This window comes from Vidua chalybeata, chromosome 5, assembly GCF_026979565.1.
Source record: "Vidua chalybeata isolate OUT-0048 chromosome 5, bVidCha1 merged haplotype, whole genome shotgun sequence".
Lineage (NCBI taxonomy): Eukaryota > Metazoa > Chordata > Aves > Passeriformes > Viduidae > Vidua > Vidua chalybeata.
In genome coordinates this window covers 65,710,542-65,730,995 of record NC_071534.1, presented here as the reverse complement: position 1 = coordinate 65,730,995, position 20,454 = coordinate 65,710,542, and the positions used below count along the sequence as shown (strand labels likewise).

General features: G+C 43.3%; 1 protein-coding gene across 2 annotated transcripts in view; it reads right to left on the bottom strand.

Annotated features, from left to right (window-relative positions):
- The window catches only part of FRMD4A (FERM domain containing 4A), a 77,345-nt gene extending 57,807 nt beyond the window's left edge, over positions 1–19,538 (bottom strand). Inside the window, exons 1-4 of one of the 2 annotated variants that reach the window (XM_053942945.1) lie at positions 19,374–19,538; positions 14,889–14,945; positions 12,406–12,428; positions 4,788–4,871 (exon numbers count right to left, since the gene is read on the bottom strand). The gene's annotated coding sequence lies outside the window, so the exon portion shown is untranslated. The other variant, XM_053942944.1, reaches the window with a different exon arrangement.
- Between the last annotated feature and the right edge of the window lie 916 nt (positions 19,539–20,454).

Genomic DNA, 20,454 nt, shown 5'->3' with positions numbered 1-20,454 from the left:
CTTACTCATTCACCAAGTGGCTTCCCCCATTCACCCCACAAAAATAAAAGAGCCCTTTTCAGAGCTGTTCCATCAGCAGGCCACAGCAGAAACAGGGTGCTGACTGAGCCAATGACACATTACATGGGTAAAGGAATGGTCCAGCTCTCCCATCAAATCCCTCAGAATCATTTTAATGCTTAGAAAATTATCTGTAAGCTCTAAATTCTACAGCTATGAAACCATATTCAGCACACTGATCCAAGCAAGTACCACAGATGTTATGGGTGTGCACATGAAGGCAGAGCCTGGGTCTCCTGCCATGATTATCATAAACAGGATTGCTTTTGGAGCAATAACTGAATTACATGAGTGTTCAGTGTTGGAACATCTCCAAAAAACATCATTCTTAATAAAAAAGATAGACAGAGAGGCCTTACAGCCCTTTGAAATTACATCTTAAAACCATGATTACATGTGGATGCAATTCCTCTGTCTCAGACAGGAACAAACCAGGAGTGACTTCTCAGAAAATAATGGAGTTTTTCCAGTGGAAAACACTCCTAGCTTTATTTTCCACTCTGTGCAGTTTATTGCACAGATCAAGCTCTCATATTGCTGCCATTCAAGGAAAAGGTAGATGTACCTGGACATGCTGATTACTTAATGTGATTCTGGATGTGCTCTGCTTTCTTACAAATTATTATTATAAAATAATTGATCCTAGACTGTACTTCTTGGGTAGGGAAGCCAATCAATGGCCCATTTCCTTCAAAAGGACAGATCAGATGTCAGGGAGCCTTCCTGAACAGCAGGACAAAGAGTTGTGTTTTTAACCCATGCTAGAAACATGGGATAGTCCAGGCTTTACCCAGTTCTTCTAAGCAAATGTAGGCAATGCTATACCTCCATTGTTCTGGTAGGGCACTGATGATTTTTCTTAGTAAAATGTTTTGTGGTCGATAGACGTTAAGTGCCAGGCAAGTATCACCTTTGTTTCTTCTTTATATATATAAAAATATAAAGCCTGAAATATCAATCAAGCCATATTTAAGAGTGATCTGTGAGGGATCTGTGGCCTTTCACCTTCCTGCAGCACTGGCCTTTCCACTGGGGAAAGAAACACGTACTCCAGAGTACAATTCATCCAATCTATTTTGGACAGATTCCTTGGGAGGCGGTTACTGCTGCTTCTCTCTGCTGACAGCAAAGGGAGCTGAGGGCACCTAGCTCAGATAGCAATGTCCACGCTGGAAAAACATTCATGGTCACAACTATCTGTATGACAGTCCCGCCTCTAACAATTCGCTGAACTTCCTTTTCCTTCCCACTGCCCTGTGCAAGAAGGATCATCCAGCACAGAGGTTGCTTTCTCCCTCCAGCTCTGGGTTGGAGGGTTAAGCCCAACACATGCCAGGGAAAACAAGCAAAATCATTCACGGGTCAGAAGGAGCATTAGCAGAGCCTATAAACATGCTCCCCTATCATTTCAGCTGTTCATCTCCAGGCAGCTGCCATGCTGCTATTGACAGCTGGGAGAGTGCTGGGACACTGCTGGGACCACCAGCTGACGTCTCCTCTCCCCCCAGCTCTGCCTTGTTGCTGTGTTGGTGACACAGAAACTCATTCACAGTGCAGGGCTGGCAGAAGATGCTTAACTAATGTGGAGACAGAGACACAGAGGCTGCTGAAGCACTGCTGTCTGTTTGCCAGCTCATAAAACATTCCCCCCAAAGCTGCAGAAATTAATATATGGATGATATTCTGCAGCAGACAGCTCTGATAAAGATCTTTAGAAGTAACAAGAAATCCCTCCTGTCCCAGCAGCTTATAGAACTGGACAGCAGACAACTTGCAAGCAAATGCAGGCCTTGAGTTTCTTATCATCAGATCCAGATTTCCAAAGTTAGTTGTTCCCTCCCTCTGTTCTCAGCACACTGAGCTGTTTTAAATAGCTGTCCATTCAATGCTTTTCCTTAGTGTTATTCTGTTTCTAACCTGACTTTTCCATTTTGATTATATTATTGAACAAATAATGTCTTTATTTTCAGTTGTATGCTGTCCCTCTGAAGCCACCAGCACCTCTTAGGCCAAGGGACCAAGAGCTGGACCAGGGCCTCAGGTCTGTGTTGAACGAGAGAAAATCACTAAATAGTGATTTTCAGCTGACCTTTTCAGAGGTGGGTTTTCTGGCAACACTGATGCTTTGGGTTGCTAAAAACAAGCTCGCATTCAAAGTCTGTGGGAACCTGGGAGAAGTCTATTTTCCCCCTGGTCTGTTGAAAATCCCAATCTAGCATTTTGTGTTGTTGCACCTCATATTGGCCTTATTACTGACAGCTGAGTACTAGGCTGGCTTGTCAGGGAGGATCTGAAATGAGATAAAATGCAATGACAAGTGTCTAGAAAGGAGCACTGTGAGTTAACACATTTCTAAAGATTCTCTCCAGTCTCTGTGATTGGTTTTCTGTTTGTTTCCATGCATGGCCAAGAGAAATCAGAATTCAGGACCTCAACTCCTGGACTGTGTGGGAGGAGACCAGAAGCTCAGCTTTCATTTAAATGAAATAGAAACATAAACAAACCCACCAAAAACCCCCTTTTTTCCTCCACCAGTAATCAGAGATGCCAAAAGATGCTTGAGAATAAGATGTGCAACTCATTATTCTGAACTTGGAGAAAGCTGCAAGAGATTACAGTGAAGGGAAAGGCCTACACCAAGGGTATGGAACCAGGAGACTCCATGAAGGTGGAATCAGAGGTGCAAACTGTGCTGATCTAAGAATCCAGGACTCATCCCACACGTGTTGCTACATTTGGTAGGTGCAACACTGATGTTTTTTAATGGTGTCTGATGGAAATGTATTATTTTACGAAGAACTTCTACAGCATCTTGCTGAAGGCATCACAGTGTTTACTTGATTATCCATTTTATTATCTCTTAATACATTTCAGCTGATAAAAATATAGTAGAAAGTTCTTTTGTTTGTCTGTTTTAAACTAATTAGAGCCAATACCCATGCTGCCTTTAATGTTTTAAAAGTTTCTTTCCAGGGTTGGACATTCACTTGTGAATGCTTGCACTCATGCTGAAGAACTGCAGAATAAAACTGATTGCTCACAGAAAAGGTGTGGATGAAATCTGCATCTGATACATAATCTGCATGTAATGTGAAGAAGTGAGAAACCAGTTTTAAAAATCTGCTCCCTTAGATCACTGAAGTTTGATCTGTAATTTTGAGGCTTTTTGTCTGATTCACCAACAGACGCTTCCTGAGAGCATTAAGTGTTTCAGAGGGTTTTTAGAAAAAAGGCATCATTAAAAAATAATGAACTACTAATGTTGAAGAGGTCTCTTAGACATGCTTACTGACATGAAATCACAAGGGAGTCACAGGACTGTAGCCTGTGATTTTATTACTCCATTGGCAACACCACCCTCCCAACCTGTGACCTGTTCTCAGTCACATGAGACCCCCCTCAAAATTAAGTACAGCTAAGTGCTGTACCTTGTGTATAAATGCAAATACTCATATTCTGAGCATGAGGATTTTACATAGCTCTTCTCGCTATGTGGCACTTTATTAAGACCTTAGGCCACATTGTTGCTGAAGGATCAGCTTTGCCTTCCCTGCTAATGCCTACTTGCTCCCACCACTCCTCTTGAGATGGCTTTCAGCTTGAGCTCCCAGTCTGTCAGTCAGCCAGGCCACCTGGAAATGTACTGCTTTTGAGTGTGTGGAGTAGTTTTTGGAAAAAGAGATGCTCCTAAGGGGAAGACCATTCTTTTTCAATGAGATGGCAGTCTACATTTATAATTTTTCATGAAGATTTGATTTGGTTCTTAGAGAGAAATATCAGGAGATTTTGATGATCCACAGTTATTGTGCTGTTATTGTGTCAGTGATCCTAATTTCAGCTGGGGACTCTGAATCTCTCCTTATATTCTCAGAAAGGGATTAGGAGACCTCATGATGAGCTTGCCTATGACTTGACATTAGGTACAGTTAATTCCACTGTTGTAGCCATGCTAGAAGAGGATGACCTTTTTGGCAAAGAGAAGGACTGACATCATAGCCTACAAACTGATTTGTTTCCCCCTGCCATCCTCAGATGACCAAAATGCAGAAACTAAAAGAGTAGCAGATAAAGAGGCTCAATCCAACCCCCAGGCTTACAGCCTAATGCTTTAAAGGCAAACATTAAAGAGCAGAAAATGGAGTGAAAGTGTCTCCCTTTTAATGAATAGTCTTTCCCCAAATTCTTTCCTATTTGCACAGATAAAAGGGATATGCAGGGTGGCACAAAGAATCTATGTGTGTGGCATGTAAAATATAAGTGTGACCCTGCTCCTACCTTGAGCTTGTTTTTCAGCGCCATAAAGACAGAGCAAACAAGAATCCACCTCCAAACACTGAGTTCATATAAAAGGAGATGAGTTCAGCTGTGCCATATAGAGAGGATTTGCAAGATGAAACTGAATCATTCGACACAAGGCAGTGCAAAACATTGACATTTCCAGCTGGGAAAACTCTTTCACAAATGCAAAGTGCTGTGAAAGTAAATGGCACATTAGGCCTCTTGATTTCATCGGGACATTTGCACACTTACAGTGGATTTTTGGCCAGGCATTTGGCAGATGGGGAAACTGAGGCCCAGGATGGTAGCTCTACTTGTGTTAAGTCATGCAATGAGTCAGTGACAGACCCAGAGGCAGAGGGCAGGAATCTCTGCATCCCCGTTCCACTCGCAGACCACATTGCCAGAGCCAGGTCCTGCACAAGGCACTGTGGAGAGTGATACATTACCAGTAAGCGAGGGAAGGATGCTCCTTCAGCGCTGGTGTTGGAAGGGCTGGCAGCTTCTTTAATTCATTCCTTACAGCTTCATTGCTGAAAGAGAGTTCAAAAGGAGGATCAGGCTACAAGAAAACAACCACAATATTTGATATGACTTGACCTAGCTGGCAGGCTGCTATGGCTCTACATCTGTTCCTCCTTAACAAAAGGCACTGGGGTTTCCTTTTTCTCCTCTCTTTATTTGTTTTATGGCAGCCCAGTTAACTTTTCCCTCTATTATCAAAATTGGAGAGAAGCTCTCCCAGATGGTTATGTTTAAGCACTTCCTACCAGTGACTGGACACAAAAGCCACCATGTCACATGTCACTGAGCAGGGTGCCACGGACATGTTCATATAGGGGAAAAAACCAAGGGGGAGAGAAAGTGATGCTTTCAGCTGCAATTATACATCTTCATTTAATGCCTTACAAACGGATGCAAAAAGTAATAATTTGCTTTCTTCACATCACACGTTGTTCTTAACCAGTTGCCCAGTGACCTGTCCTTTGCATAACATCTTCACAGATATGACTCCACTTTGAATTTGGGTCCTGCTACACAAAAACTTCCTACACAACAACCCCACTAACATTCTTCTCCCTGCAACCTCCAGTGGTCACAATGGCCAGCTGGAGCAGCATCACTGTGCAGCAGAGAGCGGAGAGCTCATGAAATGGGAGGCAGATTCTCACAGATGAAACCGTGGGATTTTCTCCTACAAACCCCAAATGCCTCCCTTCCCACATGGAATTGTGTGCACACAGGGAAAAAAAAAAGCCTCAAAGGCTTGGGAAGGAAGGCAGTGCTGCTATTAATTTTTAAAACTGTAGAAATACACAGCCAAGAGGGCCAGACAGGACACGGAGGAGTGCCAAAGAATTCATGTTTATTGGCTTACTTTGTTACAGCAAGTTTTTCTGCCTTCTTATACCCTTCCCTTTATCCTACCAAACGTGTGGCTGTCCTGGAGCTGCAGAGAGAGATACCTCTTCCAGAGCTAGAGATGCCCCAGCCCACTGGCTTCTCCCATGGGGCTGGTAGACATGCAGACAAGCAGTCTTGACCTCTCTGGCTGTAGACCAGAGATCCTGATATCTACTAAAGACTTGAGGAGCTCTTGGACATCCCAGATCACCCTGGTTTTATCCTTGTCTCTGGGACAGTCTGTATGTTGACTTGTACAGAAGTGATACTGCTTCAGTTGTAAAAATCTTCCCACAGCATTTCTCCATTTGCACATCCCAGCAGCAGGCTCTGCCTGAGACCTAGGTGGGTCTGTCTTAATTGGAGTCTGCAGGTTAATTGCTAGGTTGGGCCATAGGGTAAACCACTGACATAAATCCAGGAGCAGGCATTTTGGGCATGTCTACAGACATTTGTTATTTATTATTATGGTAGTTCCTTGACAATCAATTAAGTAGTTTTAAAACAGGACCAAACTTCTAGTCAGGACAAATCTGTGAGAGATGGCCAAGTCTCAATTAGGCTCAAATTCTGCAGAGTGAAGATGTGCTGAATAGCACACAAGAACTGAGGCAACCGCTGCCATGCCAAGCACATAGAAAACCACTCTGTAACACCTCCCATGCCAAGCCAAAAGGCTCTTGACAAACAGTGTTTGTACATCCACTCCTGCCCAAATCCCATGGTCATTTGGCCATCAGAGAGCTCTTCTCTTCTAAGTGCGAATGCTCAAAAATTATTCAGATTTATTCTTCCATGGCAGGTAAATATCTGCACAAGTCTGAACATGAAGCTGCTCTGCACCATGTTATCTGCTGATCTGGAAGCTCTGTTCTGTGACTGACAGCCTAGAAAACAAGTTGCTGCTTTTTACAGTTTATTGCCAAGAGCTGTCTCCTCCACAGCATGTGCATACTCAGCTCTTACTGAGGTTTTTGACATTTGGAAAGAAACTGTGAAAAAATAATAGAACTTGGGACAATCAGAGTACAAGCAGAAATAACTGCCCTCAAATGAAGATTTTTTTTGAGGCTGGCTGCTCAGAGAAGGAAGTTGAGAGATTTCCAAAACTTTTCTGGGAAAGCACAGAGTGAATTCCAAACAGGGACTTTCTGAGCCCAGAAATCTATCAAATAGGCCAAGATTAGTGGTGACTAATGATCCCTAAGAGTCTGGGAAAAGCTCTGAGTCAGTAATGGCTCCTATAAAGGAAAGGGCTAACATCAGTCAGTTCTGTTTTTTCTGTCAGTGAGGTGCAAAGTTTGCCTGTGCAGTGATAAGGTCTTTTAAGAATCAGAGAAAGACATTCTTAGTAATGTTGGGTGGGATGAAGATTTCTGCTCAGCACCTAGAAAATATTGTAAGGATAGTGCCTCACAGCCTCAAAGCACCAAATGTATGTCAGGTAATCACTTCCAGGAACAAAAAGGTATTTCATTCTGTGGTCCATGCATTTACTACGCCTTCTGGCAAGACTCATCTCAAGACAAATTAATTTAGACTCCCAAAAAGATGTCAATTCAAAAAAAAGAAAAAAAAATTACGCAGGTTGCATTTGAACTAGTGGTCATGAGGTCACTTTCCTCTCGGCTCCTTTTAAAACACCGAACCCCTCAATTCTTAAAATGTTTCCAGCAGGATCAAAAGTGTTTTTTTACTTACTGCCTTTCATGCTCTTTCTAGTGAAATATCTCAGTGTGTTTGTTTTATTACTGTATTTAGAAAGTATTTGTTTAATCCGGTCACTTGTCCTGCATTTATTTTATATATGGAAGTGTCCAGCCTCCAGGGCTGATTTATACAGAAGGGTGTTTAGGACACAGATTTATTAATATGCAGGGAAAAGGCTCCAAAGACACTTTCTCTGTGTCCCCTAGATCACTTTATTTCTTTTTTTTTCCTATGGTGGAAATAGTAATATTTAAAGGACTGAATAATAATATGAAAACTGAACTGGAAAAGCCATCTGCATGGGTGCCTGAAAGCTGGTTACTAAGCTGAAGTAAGTTTGACTAACAATGGACGTAGAAAACAGAACTCCTTCTTCTTGGGTTTGTTCTGGCACTGCCTGTTTAATGAGTCTTGCCCAAATAAATTAGTCACCACCTCTTAGTATCTTTATCTACACATGGGGGCAAAAGGCCTGCCTAGAACTTCATAAACATTTTGTGAAAACCAAATTTTTGCATACTGTCTAAAATAATTTTGAGCAAGATTACATATGCAGTTGTCTCAGGAAATCCATACATTTTCCAGCATGTGTAATAACAATGATCAGGAACAAAACAAAACTGCAGGTTAAAGTTACCAGCTCTTCTCAGCATGGTAATTCATTCTGTAGAATGCAGGAGGAAATGTATACTCTGAGATTCTCAGATTAGATGGTACTTTTCAAAATACAGTGTTTAGGATCTTGACTATTAGGCTGCAAGAATGCAGCCCAGGTTTTCTAACCCTTTAATACATTCTAATTGGTTAAATGTCACTTGGTTACACAGAAAGAAAAGTAAGCCTGAAACTATGTTAGATTACCATCTGCCCAAATGTTGAAATTATTGTGAAATTCTGCCTAGCAGGAAACTGGCTGTTAGCTTTCTTCCCTTGTTATTCTTTCATATATTGCTGGGAGATACTTGGAGTTCACTTGAAATGTCTCATATTGTTTAACTGGAAGAAATCTAGCAATGAGGAACTAGCTGCAGTGGTTCAGGATTTTGTTTTACACAGAGGTCTTTCTTTCCCATCCCCAAACTGAGGGACAAATGATCAGTATATGGCATTACTTGCTTTGACATACAAGCTGTTTAAGGCTGAAGAACTGGATTATGAACATTTAAAAACAAGGCTGGTGTGAGTTTCCCAGAGATTTTGGGACTGGACTCTCAATCTGTCAGGATTAAATTGGGGGGAAAAAAATCCCAATTATTTTAACAATATGCTGTATTCCCCCACAAACTAGCCAGGGCAGCCTTGGTAATTTGTTTATGTAGGCCTAAAGAGAATCACACCTGTAGGATTTGTGTCCATCTAAGGAACTGAAATTTGTCCTGCCCATGCTCTGCCAACCAAGCGTGACTCAGCTCCCAACTAGAAAAAAGATTAGTTTGAGCTAATAACATTCAGATCTGTCTGCAGGGTACTAGTTTAGGACCTTTACATATGCGGTTCTGTGCCTTTGAAGTCAAAATGTTTGCAGCTAATATTGAAAAGCACAGATCCAATCTTAAGTGTCTGGTTCCACCTGAAAACCAGCTGAACAAGGAAACTTGATTGTCCGAAATTCAATGGTATGTTCCAGAGTAAAAGTAAACATATTTAAGTCTTGTAAGCAGAAGCATTTGAGCATTCTCTTTCAGTAACATGAAAATGCTCCTAGTCAGAGGACTAGGAACTTAAGAAGAAAAGCTTTTTATTTTAAACATCATTCTGCCTGAATCTTTATCAACTAAGAGATGGAGGCCACTCACAGCAAACATTAATACTTAGTTGATCTAAACAGGGTCAGGAACTCAAGATTTCTGATGAGCTTGTTTTTGAAATGAAAAACACATTCAAAATGGAAAAGAACTTAAAAGAATTGCTCACTATAGCTGCTAAACTCATCTGTCAGGGCTGTTGTGGCATTTTACTTCAAGACAGGTGAGGGTGACTTGGACTGTGTTCCCCAGGCTTAGCAAAACCTGGGAATCACTGTGATGCCCAAGATGACAAGAAGCAGTGATAACAGACTCATGCATGGTAATGCCCTACCAAAGGATCGTGTTTGAAATGACATGAGCTGCTTTTTGGAAAAGGAAAAAGGAGTATTCTGAGCACAGTGATTATTCTGAGGTATAGGATGATTTCCTCAAAAGCAGCAGTGGAAGGTGCTGTCACTGAGGATGTATCAGTTCACAGAAGTAGAAAGCTGACTGTTAAGAGTCTGTAAGATTGATTCTGTTTTTTTTGACTTCCTACAAGGCCCAAAGAACAGACTTGCAACTGCATTCAAGAGTCCTGAACCAGCTGCAGATCCTCCACGTGGCTGCAGTGGAGTTTGGAGGTAATCCCACTCTGGCCACCATGGGCAAGTGCCAACACACAGCTGGAGCTGTGACAGTTTGGCTTTGACTCTCCCAGCACCTGAGGTGATTGGCAGTGACTCACAGGAAGGCTCCCATGGGGAACAGCAATTCTCCCATCACTACCAATGAGCCAGTACTTATGCACTTTTCTGGATCGCAGCCAGAGAGAAACTCGTACTCTCACAGGCTATAAATCTGATGGTAGCAGTAGACAGGACAGGTGTGAGAAAGCTGCAGTCTGCGTTCCAAGCATGCAACCCTTTAGAATTAAATTATTTCTTCAAAAACAAAGAGTTCAAGAGTTCAGCCTTCACACAATATATGCTGCCATGCACAACAAATATTCTTTAAATCTCAGCAGCAAGACAATCACAACTGCAAAGCTTCTCTGTTTCAAAGAGTAGCCACTTCTACTTTAAACAGTTTTTCAACATCAACTAATTTCAGACACGAAGCTAACTTTATCCCTAAGAGAAGTCAGAATATTTGCCTTCACTTGCAGTTCCTCTGGCTGGCCTGAGGCTTGGTTTGCCTGCCAGATTTTACACTGCTGATATGATAACCACAAATCTCAGCAGGTAAAAATCTTGACCACAACAACCTCGTGTTGACTTCAGTAGCACCTGGATCTCACCCAGCACATAAACCTGTGTCAGTGCACATTAGATGGGAGCTGCTGGACAGACATCCCTGGGAGATGCCAAGTCTTCTGGACCATAGATCAGGGTAGCATTTTTCTACCTTCCTCCAAGAACAGCCTTCAAACTGGCAGATTTGTCTCCAAAGTCCATTTATAAATTAAGATCCCTGGCAGTGCCCTCAAATTGTTATTATGATACCCCTTCCATGCTTGACTTGGATGTAAGGAATCCCCCTTCCACTTCAAACCACTGTGATCCACAGGGAAAAGAACTCAGAGGTGTTTTAATGGGCCTGGTGATGACAGACTGATGTGGTGGGAGCAGTTAACACCGTAGCTTGAGGTATCTTCTGTGCCCTCAGAGAAGATTCTTCATTTTTCTGTGCCCTCAGAGATTCCTCATTTCTCAAAGAAACATACTGTTATAAACTCAACCATTCCTTTTTCAAGGGACATCACACAACTTTTAGCAGGTGGATACTTTCCACCAGCTGTTTCTATTTCTGGTCTGGAAATGGGTACTTGAAGATAAAATGCTTTCAGTCCTATTACTCTGAGCTACCTGATTCCTTTCTGTTCTGAGTTTCATAGTCTGAATGTACACTTTCCGAGTGTGTTTTCACCATAACCAAGACATTCTGGCAAACAAATACTGCTCTTCTAAGGAAAAGCAGTGGTTTATCACAGGTTGAAATGGCAAAACTTTGCTTGGCACAACTCTTCTGGACTATGTGCTTGGCAGTGCATTGAAAACCAGACTGAAAAGTCAGAGCCACATGCACTCCAGTACCCCCTAAATAAACAGTGCTGATAGCCAAGTTACTCTAAATTGGGCAGAACTGAAAAATGAAGCAAGACTGGGTTTGTGTCTCTGTGGTCAGATGCATGCCAGGATTTTGCAAGTTCATTAAGGTTTTGAGAAATGACAAGGCAGAGCTTAAACTTCCTTTTAGCAAGGGCTACTTTATGTCATCCCAGATTCCACGATGGGAAGGAGATATCTACAATGCAGTTCCTTTTCACTGATTTGTCACTATTTTAGCTGTCTAGAAGTTCCTATCCACCAGGAAGTGGAACCTGCCTGTTCCTCACGGCCTCCTATCATTACAGTCATGTTTCAGTGTATCGCAATGCTGACAAAATTAAGACAATTTTTAGGCTCATCTGACAATTCAACCCCACTGCCCATTTCTTTTCTTCTCTGAAACTAACTTCAATGGATATTGTGGTCCTCCAGACTATAAGAAATTTTTAGCATCATCAGTTCTCCTGAGCTTCACACTAAGAACTTTCATGTTCCTCACATGAGACACCAAACAACCATCTGACCTTTGGCTGCTACTAACGTGTAAATCACAGACATGGTCGACTTGCAGGAAAATTCTTGGGCATTTCATTAACAGTCTTCTGAAACACCAAGTACAGTGACCTCATTGAGTTTCTTACAGTAAGTCTGAAGATTTGGCTCAAGGGATAGCAGAATTTCAACAAAACCAATTATCGAATCAGTGATTTTGAGAACTGTCCAAATTCAAACTGAAATATCAATTAGTGATGGAATTTTAATGTTGCCTCTGGCAGGATCTGTGATATAACAGTGATTTTAGAGTCATTTCCTTTGCAATTTCCTTCTGAAGACTAGTCTATTTCCTGAACTTCATGACCACATAATGAGATTTGTCAACAACAAAATCACAAACAATGCTGTTTGCAAGGCATGCTCTGGTCAAAGGTTGTGTTTGGTGAAGAAATTATGTCAGGAAACATGATGTCTATGATAGCCATACACACATAATTGCTTTGCTAACAGAGGCAATCCTGTTGCTACACAGCTACAACTGAGTTGCATGTCTGACACAGGAATTTTACCAGATTTATTCTCACATCACACAATGGTAAAAACTTTTTAAGTTCACCTACCTTGAAAAATCTCCCTTTGCCTCCTGTAAAACAAGGGAGAGAAATGAAAAATACATAATTAAAAACAGAAAAAAAAAAGAGAAGAAAAGGCTGTTCAAGAGTTTCCATTTGCAAAATTCATTTAGCAGCAATTTCCTGTTGTAATTGATTCCTCATGCAGTTTTTGGAACCCATATCTAATGTCAAATGCCATGATACAGTGAGTTGGGCAGATTAGCAAACAAAAGATCTAATACAGGGCCAGATGATTCCTCATTCTGCTGTGGATACCTAAGATGCTACAGGAAATAATGCCAGTAAATAAGAAATTTTGGGTGGTACATCACTAGAAAATCTCTGAAGTCTCAGTGGCTTTGCAACCTCTGAGACTGCAACTCCCCTGATTTTTTAAAAGTATTCTGGCCATTTTCTAGTACCTAGACTTTCAAAAAGCTTGCTCACTGTCAGCTTTCAAAGGGATGCAAGACACAGGTTTCTCTAACTCTTTGCTGGGTGCTTGGGGGAGTATTTAGCTCCCTTACTTGTACATCTAGATACTTCTATTTATTACCAACACAGCCTGACGTTAAAGGATTGGATAATGTTCCACTACAGTAGTTAGATTAGTCTTACTGCACACCTGGAGAATCCTCAGAATCTGCTGAGTGCCCTCTGCAATAGATTTAGCACACATTTTGCATTTTCCATTGACCACAGACAATATGCCTTTCATGTGATTCATGCTAAAGCACCCTCATTTGCCACCAGCTACACAGAAAGCACAGTGCAAGAATGTAATTTGTGCAGCAAGGGAGTTTCCACTACCAAAAGGACTGGGCTTTGTGTTCAGGTCTTTTGTCTTTACATCCATTCATCTACCCGCAAAACCTGCCAGCCCACGTCCAGTGGTATTTCAGTCCTGAGGCTGGGGTAAAGTTCAGAGCTCTGGTGGTACTTTAATTTGTTCTGGTTATAAAACAATTTGAAATAGGGCTGCAGACTAAATCACTTGATTTCTGACAGACTTTTACTATCTTTCCATTTCCCTCTGCGTGAACTGATGGGCAGACAAGCACTTCTCTGGTTCAAACGAAGGAATCTTTGAGCATGTCATGATTACAGTTCAACACAGAACAAAGCCCAAAGGATATGCTCTTGCCTGCATAGGTGTGAGCATGCTTAATTAAAAAAAACCAATTTTGTAGGGTATATTCTTCAGAATTCAGTGCTTTGACCTAAATGCTGCAGCAAGAAGTAGAGCAAAATGCAGTATGATTCCTTTTGTTTTGCTTGGATCCTGTCACAAACATGGGTTGTAGTAGTTTCTGGTTACAGGCAGCAAAGGTGTGGCTTGTTTTGACTGTTTTCATTAAGTTACACATCAAACTACTACAGGAATAAGCGTAACATCCTGTGTTTGTGGCAAGAAACAATCCTAGCAACAAGGGTTACTTACAGCTCTGGGTCTGGCTGTACAATTACTAAGCACTAAGTTATTCACTAGGATGAGCAGACAATAGATTCATAACCCCACTGCTGCTCCTCACAATGAGCCCGTTGTTTGATGTGTATTCCCCCAACAGCCAATATGTGATTTCTATAATGTGCTGCTAATTGAGTCCTCCATCCTGACTCTCTCGCTCCATTCTTGTTACATAAAATGATTTTAATGAAGGTTCAAATCCCTACACTTTAATTGCTTCTTTAACATGGCAAGTGCTCTAGAAGTGCAGTGCATTATTATTTATTGGTGCAGTTTGATGAGCTGGTTTGTCTGCTCACATGGCTCCTCATAGCTTTGTGGCTGATGGGAAAAAAAAATAAAACTACAGACTGTAAGAGAGGGGAAACAAGGATCATCTGACAATTATGTCTGATGTGCTCCCACAGTCATGCTTCTAAAAAGAGAACTTTCACAAAACCCACCCTCGCTACTCTGAAAAGGTTCCCTTCTGGGAACCAGACATTTACCAAACACTGCTTGGTCATTTACTCTCTGACCCTTTTCCCTCTTCTTGAAGAGTGGAACTTTGAAGACAATATTTAGAAAGGTCTTTAAACCATTCTGCCCACGTTGGAGAATACAGACAGTTGCATATGTAGAAGCTTAATTAGCTCATCAGAGGACCAAGCCCCACTCAGAAAACAAATGCAAGTAAAAAAAACCATTGCATATGGATTTCACCTAGGAATTTGCATTCATCACTTAGATTTTCTCTGGCTGTACATCATACCCCAGAGTCTTGGATATCTGTGCTGGTGCAAACATAACACATTTCTATATGCAAAATATTGAGCAGTAGTACCTGCTCCCTGAGTGGGAAGGTCTAGTTTGAGAGCCTTCTGTTCCCATTTTGGTAGAAACAATGAAAACTGTGCAAAGACATCTTTTTCCTGCAATTGGTGGGAACCCCTACACTTCCACACAGCCACTGTGGATTTGGTAAATCAAAACATTTAATGCAGCATGAGGAAGCACCAAGTGAGAGAAGGTGGGTGCTTACCTGCAAGATGTACGCAGCCAGTTCAAACACAACTTCACTGTCAACCTCAATGAGTTCCTTGAAAGGTGAAGAAAACAAGAAAGAAAAAGAGAGTTGAGCTGCTGTAAGAAGGACATACATCTCCTCCTGACTACTGCATGGTGAAGCATGCAGTGCCAGTTTTCTCCCTTGGCTAGGCTTCAAAATATTCCCTAGGCTCCTGGAGACAAAAGGGCCCACTAAGATATGGAAAAAGACAAATATTCAGTGTAATGCACTGGTTAATGAAGCATAACTGGATGTGGCATGAAGGGATTCCTGGGGGAGGAGTGAGGAAAAGGCAGGTGGAAGGGGTAGGATCAGGGTACATTTTATTTTCTTGTGTGATTTAGTGAAAAGCAGTCTAGGATATAGATTTTCTTTGCCCTCAGATGTGACCATGGTTCAAAGGAACATAGCTTTGTCCTTGGCTCACAGAAACAAGGTATGAGAATTTGTCTTTGACACACTGAGGTGGTATCAAAGCCCCCACTGGACTCCTCTAGCCCTTCCAAAAGGTAAACTTACAGGAAAATGAACCATATTTGCTCATGCAGTATTTGAGCACCGGTTTTGTCCTTTTCATCCCCAAGAGCACTGAGGCTGAGGGTGGTTTGAGAATGAGCAGTGACAGCAAGTCTTTTGGTCTTTGGTCCAAGTCTTCCTTGCTCCATTTTATAGGATCCTGCCACTGATGAAAGCAGTCTTGGAGGGTTTTACTTGGACACCATGGTCACATTAAGAATACTGAGGGTCCCAACAGATCCTCTCAGGATTCCTCTGCTGTGCCTGACACAGCAGTTACAGAACCAAGGGGTCCAGGCACTGCTCTGGCTGAATGTGCAGAATGCAGTCCAAGCATCAAAGATGCTTGAGATGGGAGGCACAAGCATTACTCTGGAGGCCAAGCATGCTATTTCTGACTCTCTGGTCCCTGCCTTTAGGAAGCTAGTGGGCTTTTACTGAGATAATGTTTAGGTCTCTGTTCTGCAACTAGAACTCCTACATTGTCTCCTATAGACATAGCCCAGTAAACTGGGTCACTGTTCAGCTCATTCCTGTAGTGGTTTTTCTGCTGTATTTATTTAAGCTGCTGTTTTTAATATTTTACTTCATCTGGCAAGAAATGAGTGATCTAAATATAGATCACTGCTGTGATCCATGCTCCAGCCAACTCATGGCCACACCTCATTTACAAGCCACAATTGCTGCATTGGCTTGTCTCTGGCAAAATCAAAAACAAAGGGAACAAAACACAGGATAAGATCCAGGTGTCCTTGGCTTTCACTAGTGCCAGCTTTTTAAAATAAGTTCACCTCTTTCATAACAACTCCTTGGGGAGTGAAGAGCAGCTCTGCTAGGGGCGATAAACACGCCTTTCCCCTCTCAGCTGAACTGCCTGAGTCACGCAGGCACCTGCACCAATGATGAGCCCGTGCCAAGGGAAGCGGCTGGTGCAAGAGGTTGATTCAGCTGCAGGCAGGGCCGGGCTGGGGCTGTCAGGCACATCCCATAGCAAGGGGCAATGCAGAGTAGAACCAGAGCACCTGGTCTTCCTCCTGTCTGGAAGCATCAGGCATGGCACAGATAAAACAGCCCGTGCAACCACGTGTCGATGCTATGGCAAGTCTATACTGGCAGGTGAAGTGAGCCAGAGCCCATTCTCTGGTCCCAAGGGTACATGGGGTGCAGTAGAGCTCATGACTAAATGCTCACCCTTTCTTCCCCAGTCCCAGATGGGGTTTCCACCACTGTGTTGCCTATTTGGAACAGGTGCACGTCCTTGATCAGTGCTGAAGCAACGCCTGGGGCAGAGCCAGTTGGCACAGGCCAAAACCCACGCCAGACATGCGAGTCATTAAACAGCCTGTCTGATCAAGGGACAGTGCCTGATGCCAAGCCCTGTCTGCTTTGATAGTACAAATGTGGCTTGGCCTTTCTGGCAAAAGTGTCTTGCTGGTCCTGTGCAAGGGTTTGGGTGTGTGGGTTCACAAATGTCTCACTACTCAACAGGGTCGGTGAGTGGGGGCAGTGGGCACAGCCGGAGGAGCACAGCACTCAACACAGGGCCAGGTGGCAACCCAGTGACCAGCAGCCCCAAACCAGGCCTCAGTTTTATTTTTCCCCATCCTGAGCAAGGGGATGTTTGAGGATGTGTGTCTGGAGAATCAACAAGGAAATGTCTGAGGTGCTAGCATAGTGTTAGGAACTAACACTGTGCTAGCACCTCAGACCTTTCCCTGTTTCAAGCACATTGATTTTTCTGGGCTGCAGGGGAGCCAGGGCTGGAGGTATTCATGGGAAGTCCAATAAGGAAACTCTTGGTGCAACAAGGAAGCTCTCAAGGTTTGGCAGCATGCGACATCATGTGCTAGCTGCAGGAATGACAAGCACTGGCTGTGCTTAGACATCAAGTTCCCCACAACATGACATTAAGAGGAATCTGCCAGGCTGGGTCCCACCCTGAGCCTCAGAAGACACTTTGCACCCAATTTTCAAATTCAGTGCCTTTTTCAATAGTACAGCATGGCTCACTGTGGCTGGAAGTCAAATGGGGAAGGATCTGCATGGGAGATTGGGACTTCAGCAGGGCTATTTTTGGATAGAGATGTTCAGCTTGAATGTGCAAAGTAATGGTTTCAGGAGAGGTCAGACTAAAATAGACCCACTTAGATCTGTAAGCACTTTGTTTTCTTTATTTTGTTCCCTTCTTCTTATTATTAAGCTTTCTCCAAAAAAAGAACAACAGTGTAAGCTTTTCCTGGCAGTACTTCAAAAAGGAACTTTCCCCAGGAACCAAAACGTGATGCTCACTGAGCTTGTTGCTGGAGAGGGCTGACTAAGCACATCTAATTGCAGCCTTGCCAGAGAGCAAAGCACTGCACAGCTCAGCTCAGCAGCCCTGCCTAGCTCCTGGGTACTGAAAAAAAGGAATTTTCTGGCTTCTGCCCTGGATTTTAGAAAATACAAAGTTAGTCCCTGCATTTTAGGACATATAAATGTCAAGTGAGGCTCCAGATTTGGTGTAATCCACGTGGCTTGGCAGGTCACGAATGTGCTGAGAGTTGTGGGATGGCGGAACAATCTCGCCCTGACTACATCTGTCTTTCCCTACCACTTCCTCTCTGGCAGATGGAGGTGAGTCACAGGAATGGCCTCTGCCAGCACAGAGGGAGGTAGGAGGGATCCTCACAGGGAATCCCAGCTGCTGACAAACCTCTCCCAGTCCCAAACATCCAGCCCACCTGGCTGAGTCTGCACACTACCAATCTCCACCTCCACCAGTGTGGTCTGGGGCTGGGGCTGGTTGATTTTCCAGACCTTGCCATGTACAGCTGGCTTGTGGCATGAGAGGGATCAGCTTCATGGCTCTGCAGTGGTTACCCCTCCAAGCCGAGGATGTGCCAGGACGCCTGATCTCTGGCACAGAGTACCTGGCAAGGGGCTGCTCTGAGGGGCAGTGCCACGAACAGCAGCCTGGTCTTTCAGGAGTGTACCAGGGAGGGCAATTACTCATACAAAACCATTTCTCAGTGCATGGCTTGTTCCTCTACAAGGTGATCTTCAGTGCATATCCACAGACACCTTTACCCCACTCACATATAAACCCATAAACTCTTCCTGTCCCACAAATCTGAGGGCACTTGGCTTGTTCAGCCTGGAGAAGAGGCTGAGGGGAGACCTCATGGGAGACCTGCAACATCCTCATGAGGGGAAGTGGAGGGGCAAGCACTGAACTCTTATCTGGTGAACAGTGACATGCCGAGGGAATGACACGAAACTGACACATGACTGGATATCAGGAAACGCTTCTTCGCCAGAGGGTACCTGGCCATTGATTGGAACAGGCTCCCCAAGGAAGTGGTCACAGCACTGATCCTGACAGAGTTCAAGATGCCTTTGGACAATACTCCCATGAACATGGTGGGATGCTTGGGGTTTATGCGTGCAGAGCCAAGAGCTGGACACGACGATCCTTGCGGCTCCCTTCCAACTGAGGCCATTCCATCGTTCCCTCTCCCTCTCCCCCCTCACACACACCGCTGCCCCGGCCCTGAAGATGGCGCCCGCGCCACACTGCCGCCCTCTGCGGGCCGGAAGCCCTCACGGCAGCCACTCGGCCCAGAGCGCGTTTTTAACACAAAACCAGATATTTCCTTCTAAATACAAGCCAGTTTATAATTTTAGCGGTGTAGATTCTCTCCTGCCAGCTACAAGAGTTACTTCCAGGACTGTTTTACCTCAGAACCACTCTCTGACAGGAAAGCTGCTGCCAAGTACGGTGGCAGCTGGAGACGGAGGATTGAGGGAATGTGAGAGGAGGAGGAGAAGGAGCAGGAGGAGGAAGAGGAGGAGAAGGTTGTGTCTGGAAGTCCAGGTGTGACCAGTGTAAATTTTGGGGCAGGGAATGCAGATCCAGTTGTCTCAGCCCACTCCAGTACCACCCAGAGCTCCCCAAGTCCTCACCTTGTAAATGCAGGACTTGGCGTTCAAGAAAAACAGCTCGATGGTGGCATTGTCCTTCAGATAGGAGATGCTTTCAATGTAGAACCTGAAAGGGAAAGCAAGAGGGGTGAGACACGAGGGAACTAGGGCAAAACACGGAAATGCACTTATTAAATGAAAAATGTGATCAATGGCATCAAGATGAATGTATTAAAAATGAACTTTCTTCTCTTACATCAGACTGAGGTGGTGAAGGAGGCTCGTGCACACTCCAGGACGTGATCAGTCACCACCACCCCAGCCATACCAAAGGAACTGGATCAGCAAGTGGATGATTTAGGTTCTAGATAATCTTTTGTTTTGTTTTTAGACTTAAAATAAACCTTTATTCTGTTTTTTTTGTAAGCTTCACCTTCATTTGCCATCACATGTTCACCATCAGCATTTCTTCATCACTCCTTTACCCATCACAACAATTCTGTGCTGTTAACCTCCATCTTGTAAAATATTAATCTACAGAAATGCACTTCTGGGTTCCTTCCCTGTCCCCTTCAGCTCTGCATAAAGCAAAATTTTTAAGGGGTTCTTTACATATTATATCTATGGTCTCACAGTAAGACAGTAGTTACTAACCTTGCATAGTTTACCAGTATCATGAATAACAATGTTAAGGATGACAGGGAATGATCATTATCTAATTTTTTTGAGCTGAAGGGATTTCTCAAACTCAGGAGAAAGCTCAAATCCTCAGTGTCAGAAAAACCCACTTGTGTTCGTCAGAAAAACTCCAACTCCTTGCTTATTAGAGTGAGAGAAACATTTTGTTCATCTGCTGAAGGGCTCCTGTCTGTATAACCCTTCCTTCTCCCCCTTCAGAAGAGAAATAAAAATAAGACCTGGATAAAATAAAATAAAATAAACTCTAAGAAAATACCAGCAACCAATCAAATCGGTTGATTGCCCCAAATATTTGCAATTTTGTTGAAAGCCCATGATATGTGTGAATTTATTCAGTACTCCATGTCCTGCCTGCTCTGAAGGTCTGATGCTTTGGCAATGAACTTTGAGAGTGCTTTGTGAGAATTGACTCCTGTCCTTAATT